The following is a 7,432-nucleotide window of genomic DNA, read 5'->3' on the forward strand; positions in this document are numbered from 1 at the left end:
GATTGAGGATTGAAGATTGAGTATTGAGGATTGAAGATTGACGATTGAGGATTGAGGATTGAAGATTGAGGATTGAGGATTGAGGATTGAGGATTGAAGATTGAGTATTGGGTATTGAGGACTGAAGAATGAGGATTGAGGATTGAGGATTGAAGAATGAGGATTGTGGATTGAAGAATGAGGATTGAGTATTGAGTATTGAGGATTGAGGATTCAGTGTTGACGATTGAGGACGAGTACTGACGGTTGAGGGTTGAGGTTTGAGGGTTGAGGATTGAGGATTGAGGACTGAGGATTGAGGATTGAGGATTGAGCATTGTGGATTGAAGATTGAGGATTGAGGATTGAGAATTGATGATTGAGGATTGAGGAATGAAGATTGTGGATAGGGTATTGAGGATTGAAGAATGCGGATTGAGGATTGAGGATTGAGGATTGAAGATTGAGGATTGAGGAATAAGGATTGAGGACTGAATATTGAGTATTGAGGATTGAAGATTGTGGATTGAGGATTGAGGGTTGAGGATTGAGGACGAGGACTGACGGTTGAGGATTGAGGTTTGAGGATTGAGGATTGAGGATTGAGGATTGAGGACTGAGGATTGAAGATTGAGGATTGAGCATTGAGGATTGGAGATTGTGGACTGGGGATTGAGGATTGACGATTGAGGATTAAGGATTGAGGATTGGGGATTGAGGATCTAGGATTGGAGATTGATTATTGAGGATTGAAGATTGAGGATTGAGGATTGAGTATTGAGAATTGAGAATTGAGGATGAGGGCTGAGGGATGAGGATTGAGGTTTGAGGAACGAGGATTGAGGGTTGAGGATTGAGGACTGAGGACTGACGATTGAGTATTGAGGATTGAGGATTGATTACTGAGGATTGAGGATTGAGGATTGTGGATTGAGGATTGAGGATTGGGGATTGAGTATTGAAGATTCAGTATTGAGGATTGAAGATTGAGAATTGAAGATTGAGGATTGAAAATTCAGGATTGAGGATTGAGGATTGAGGATTGAGGATTGAGGATTGAGGATTGAGGATTGAAGATTGAGTATTGAGGATTGAAGATTGAGGATTGAGGATTGAGGATTGAGGGATGAGGATTGAGGTTTGAGGAACGAGGATTGAGGGTTGAGGATTGAGGACTGAGGACTGACGATTGAGTATTGAGGATTGAGGATTGATTACTGAGGATTGAGGATTGAGGATTGAGGATTGAAGATTGAGGATTGAGGATTGAGGATTGAGGATTGAGTATTGAGAATTGAGAATTGAGGATGAGGGCTGAGGGTTGAGGATTGAGGATTGAGGATTGAGGTTTGAGGATTGAGGATGAGTGCTGAGGTTTGAGGATTGACGTTCGAGGACTGAGGACTGAGGATTGAGGGTTGAGAATTGAGGATTGAGGATTGAGGATTGAAGATTGAGGATTGGGTATTGAGGATTGAAGAATGGGGACTGAGGATTGAAGAATGAGGATTGAGTATTGAGAATTGAGGATTGAGGATTGAAGATTGAGTATTGAGGATTGAAGATTGACGATTGAGGATTGAGGATTGAGCATTGAGGATTGAGGATTGAGGATTGAGGATTGAAGATTGAGGATTGGGTATTGAGGATTGAAGAATGAGAATTGAGGCTTGAGGATTGAAGAATGAGGATTGAGGATTGAAGAATGAGGATTGAGTATTGAGAATTGTGGATTGAGGATTGAAGAATGAGGATTGAAGATCGAGGACTGAGGATTGAGCGTTGACGATTGAGGGCGAGTACTGACGGTTGAGGGTTGAGGATTGAGGGTTGAGGATTGAGGAGTGAGGACTGAGGATTGAGGATTGAGGATTGAGCATTGAGGATTGGAGATTGAGGATTGAGGATTGAGAATTGAGAATTGAGGATTGAGGAATGAAGATTGTGGATTGGGTATTGAGGATTGAAGTATGAGGATTGAGGATTGAGGATTGAGGATTGAGGATTGAGGATTGAAGATTGAGTATTGAGGATTGAAGACTGACGATTGAGTGTTGGGGATTGAGGATTGAGGATTGAGGATTGAGGATTGAGGATTGAGGATTGAAGATTGAGTATTGAGGATTGAAGATTGAGGATTGAAAATTGGGGATTGAGGATTGAGGATTGAGGATTGAGGATTGAGGATTGAGGATTGAGGATTGAAGATTGAGTATTGAGGATTGAAGATTGAGGATTGATGATTGAGGATTGAGGATTGAGGATTGAGGATGAGGGCTGAGGGTTGAGGATTGAGGTTTGAGGACTGGGGACTGAGGATTGAGGATTGAGAATTGAGGATTGAGGATTGAGGATTGAAGACTGAGGATTGGGTATAGAGGATTGAAGAATGAAGATTGAAGATTGTGGATTGAGGATTGAGTGTTGACGATTGAGGACGAGTACTGACGGTTGAGGGTTGAGGTTTGAGGGTTGAGGATTGAGGATTGAGGATTGAGGACTGAGGATTGAGGATTGGGGGTTGAGCACTGAGGATTGAAGATTGAGGATTGAGGATTGGGAATTGATGATTGAGGAATGAGGAATGAAGATTGAGGATTGGGTATTGAGGATTGAAGAATGAGGACCGAGGATTGAGGATTGAGGATTGAGGATTGAAAATTGAGGATTGCGGATTGAGGATTGAGGATTGAGTATTGAGAATTGAGAATTGAGGATGAGGGCTGAGGGTTGAGGATTGAGGTTTGAGGAACGGGGATTGAGGGTTGAGGATTGAGGACTGAGGCCTGACGATTGAGTATTGAGGATTGAGGATTGATTACTGAGGATTGAGGATTGAGGATTGAGGATTGAGGATTGGGTATTGAGTATTGAAGATTGAGGATTAAGGAGTGAGGATTGGGGATTGAGGATCTAGGATTCGAGATTGATTATTGAGGATTGAAGATTGAGGATTGAGGATTGAGTATTGAGAATTGAGAACTGAGGATGAGGGCTGAGGGTTGAGGATTGAGGTTTGAGGAACGAGGATTGAGGGTTGAGGATTGAGGACTGATGATTGAGGATTGAGGGTTGATTACTGAGGATTGAGGATTGAGGATTGAGGATTGAGGATTGAGGATTGAGTATTCAGGATTGAGGATTGAGGATTGAGGATTGAGGATTGAAGATTGATGATTGATGATTGAGGATTGAGTATTGAATATTGAGTATTGAGTATTGAGGATTGAAGATTGAGGTTTGAGGATTGAGTGTTGACGATTGAGGACGAGGACTGACGGTTGAGGATTGAAGTTTGAGGGTTGAGGATTGAGGATTGAGGACTGAGGATTGAGCATTGAGGGTTGAGCATTGAGGATTGAAGATTGAGGACTGGAGATTGAGGATTGAAGATTGAGGATTAAGGATTGAAGATTGGGGATTGAGGATCTACGATTGGAGATTGATTATTGAGGATTGAAGATTGAGGATTGAGGATTGAGTATTGAGAATTGAGAATTGAGGATGAGGGCTGAGGCTTGAGGATTGAGGTTTGAGGAACGACGATTGAGGGTTGAGGATTGAGGACTGAGGACTGACGATTGAGTATTGAGGATTGAGGATTGATTACTGAGGATTGAGGATTGAGGATTGAGGATTGAGGATTGAGGATTGGGGATTGAGTATTGAAGATTCAGTATTGATGATTGAAGATTGAGAATTGAAGATTGGGATTGAACATTGAGGACTGAGCGTTCAGGGTTGAGTGATGAGAATTGATGTTTGTTGATAGAGATTTGAAGACTGCAGATTGAGTATTGAGTATTGAAAACTGTGAATTGAGGATATTCTGTTGCGGATTGAGGATTGACAACTGATTGTTGAGGACTGAGGGCTGAAGATTGAGGATGGAGGATTGAGGATTCAGAATTGAGGTTTGTGGACTGAGGATTGAGGTTTGAAGGTTGAGTATTGAGTATTGAAGATTGGGGATTGAGGATTGAGGATTGAGGATTGAGGATTGAGGATGAGTGCTGAGGTTTGAGGATTGAGGTTTGAGGACTGAGGACTGAGGATTGAGGGTTGAGAATTGAGGATTGAGCATTGAGGATTGAAGATTGAGGATTGGGTATTGAGGATTGAAGAATGAGGATTGAGGATTGAAGAATGAGGATTGAGTATTGAGAATAGAGGATTGAGGATTGAAGATTGAGTATTGAGGATTGAAGATTGACGATTGAGGATTGAGCATTGAGGATTGAGGATTGAGGCTTGAGGATTGAGAATTGAGGATTGAGGATTGAAGATTGAGGATTGAGGATTGAGAATTGATGATTGAGGAATGAGGAATGAAGATTGAGGATTGGGTATTGAGGATTGAAGAATGAGGATTGAGGATTGAGGATTGAAGATTGAGTATTGAGGATTGAAGATTGACGATTGAGGATTGAGGATTGAAGATTGAGGATTGAGGATTGAGGATTGAGGATTGAAGATTGAGTATTGGGTATTGAGGACTGAAGAATGAGGATTGAGGATTGAGGATTGAAGAATGAGGATTGTGGATTGAAGAATGAGGATTGAGTATTGAGTATTGAGGATTGAGGATTCAGTGTTGACGATTGAGGACGAGTACTGACGGTTGAGGGTTGAGGTTTGAGGGTTGAGGATTGAGGATTGAGGACTGAGGATTGAGGATTGAGGATTGAGCATTGTGGATTGAAGATTGAGGATTGAGGATTGAGAATTGATGATTGAGGATTGAGGAATGAAGATTGTGGATTGGGTATTGAGGATTGAAGAATGCGGATTGAGGATTGAGGATTGAGGATTGAAGATTGAGGATTGAGGAATAAGGATTGAGGACTGAATATTGAGTATTGAGGATTGAAGATTGTGGATTGAGGATTGAGGGTTGAGGATTGAGGACGAGGACTGACGGTTGAGGATTGAGGTTTGAGGATTGAGGATTGAGGATTGAGGATTGAGGACTGAGGATTGAAGATTGAGGATTGAGCATTGAGGATTGGAGATTGTGGACTGGGGATTGAGGATTGACGATTGAGGATTAAGGATTGAGGATTGGGGATTGAGGATCTAGGATTGGAGATTGATTATTGAGGATTGAAGATTGAGGATTGAGGATTGAGTATTGAGAATTGAGAATTGAGGATGAGGGCTGAGGGAGGAGGATTGAGGTTTGAGGAACGAGGATTGAGGGTTGAGGATTGAGGACTGAGGACTGACGATTGAGTATTGAGGATTGAGGATTGATTACTGAGGATTGAGGATTGAGGATTGTGGATTGAGGATTGAGGATTGGGGATTGAGTATTGAAGATTCAGTATTGAGGATTGAAGATTGAGAATTGAAGATTGAGGATTGAAAATTCAGGATTGAGGATTGAGGATTGAGGATTGAGGATTGAGGATTGAGGATTGAGGATTGAAGATTGAGTATTGAGGATTGAAGATTGAGGATTGAGGATTGAGGATTGAGGGATGAGGATTGAGGTTTGAGGAACGAGGATTGAGGGTTGAGGATTGAGGACTGAGGACTGACGATTGAGTATTGAGGATTGAGGATTGATTACTGAGGATTGAGGATTGAGGATTCAGGATTGAAGATTGAGGATTGAGGATTGAGGATTGAGGATTGAGTATTGAGAATTGAGAATTGAGGATGAGGGCTGAGGGTTGAGGATTGAGGATTGAGGATTGAGGTTTGAGGATTGAGGATGAGTGCTGAGGTTTGAGGATTGACGTTCGAGGACTGAGGACTGAGGATTGAGGGTTGAGAATTGAGGATTGAGGATTGAGGATTGAAGATTGAGGATTGGGTATTGAGGATTGAAGAATGGGGACTGAGGATTGAAGAATGAGGATTGAGTATTGAGAATTGAGGATTGAGGATTGAAGATTGAGTATTGAGGATTGAAGATTGACGATTGAGGATTGAGGATTGAGCATTGAGGATTGAGGATTGAGGATTGAGGATTGAAGATTGAGGATTGGGTATTGAGGATTGAAGAATGAGAATTGAGGCTTGAGGATTGAAGAATGAGGATTGAGGATTGAAGAATGAGGATTGAGTATTGAGAATTGTGGATTGAGGATTGAAGAATGAGGATTGAAGATCGAGGACTGAGGATTGAGCGTTGACGATTGAGGACGAGTACTGACGGTTGAGGGTTGAGGATTGAGGGTTGAGGATTGAGGAGTGAGGACTGAGGATTGAGGATTGAGGATTGAGCATTGAGGATTGGAGATTGAGGATTGAGGATTGAGAATTGAGAATTGAGGATTGAGGAATGAAGATTGTGGATTGGGTATTGAGGATTGAAGTATGAGGATTGAGGATTGAGGATTGAGGATTGAGGATTGAAGATTGAGTATTGAGGATTGAAGACTGACGATTGAGGGTTGGGGATTGAGGATTGAGGATTGAGGATTGAAGATTGAGTATTGAGGATTGAAAATTGAGGATTGAGGATTGAGTATTCAGGATTGAGGATTGAAGAATGAGGATTGAGGATTGAGGATTGAGGATTGAAGATTGCAGATTGAGCATTGAGGATTGAAGATTGAGGATTGAGGATTGAGGATTGAGGATTGAGGATTGAAGATTGAGTATTGTGGATTGAAGACTGACGATTGAGGATTGAGGACGGAGGATTGAATATTGAGTATTGAGGATTGAAGATTGAGGATTGAAAATTGGGGATTGAGGATTGAGGATTGAGGATTGAGGATTGAGGATTGAGGATTGAGGATTGAAGATTGAGTATTGAGGATTGAAGATTGAGGATTGATGATTGAGGATTGAGGATTGAGGATTGAGGATGAGGGCTGAGGGTTGAGGATTGAGGTTTGAGGACTGGGGACTGAGGATTGAGGATTGAGAATTGAGGATTGAGGATTGAGGATTGAAGACTGAGGATTGGGTATAGAGGATTGAAGAATGAAGATTGAAGATTGTGGATTGAGGATTGAGTGTTGACGATTGAGGACGAGTACTGACGGTTGAGGGTTGAGGGTTGAGGACTGAGGATTGAGGATTGAGGTCTGAGGATTGAGGATTGGGGGTTGAGCACTGAGGATTGAAGATTGAGGATTGAGGATTGAGAATTGATGATTGAGGAATGAGGAATGAAGATTGAGGATTGGGTATTGAGGATTGAAGAATGAGGACTGAGGATTGAGGATTGAGGATTGAGGATTGAAAATCGAGGATTGCGGATTGAGGATTGAGGATTGAGTATTGAGAATTGAGAATTGAGGATGAGGGCTGAGGGTTGAGGATTGAGGTTTGAGGAACGGGGATTGAGGGTTGAGGATTGAGGACTGAGGCCTGACGATTGAGTATTGAGGATTGAGGATTGATTACTGAGGATTGAGGATTGAGGATTGAGGATTGAGGATTGGGTATTGAGTATTGAAGATTGAGGATTAAGGAGTGAGGATTGGGGATTGAG

The sequence above is a fragment of the Calliopsis andreniformis genome, unplaced genomic scaffold (assembly GCF_051401765.1).
Source record: "Calliopsis andreniformis isolate RMS-2024a unplaced genomic scaffold, iyCalAndr_principal scaffold0091, whole genome shotgun sequence".
Classification (NCBI taxonomy): domain Eukaryota; kingdom Metazoa; phylum Arthropoda; class Insecta; order Hymenoptera; family Andrenidae; genus Calliopsis; species Calliopsis andreniformis.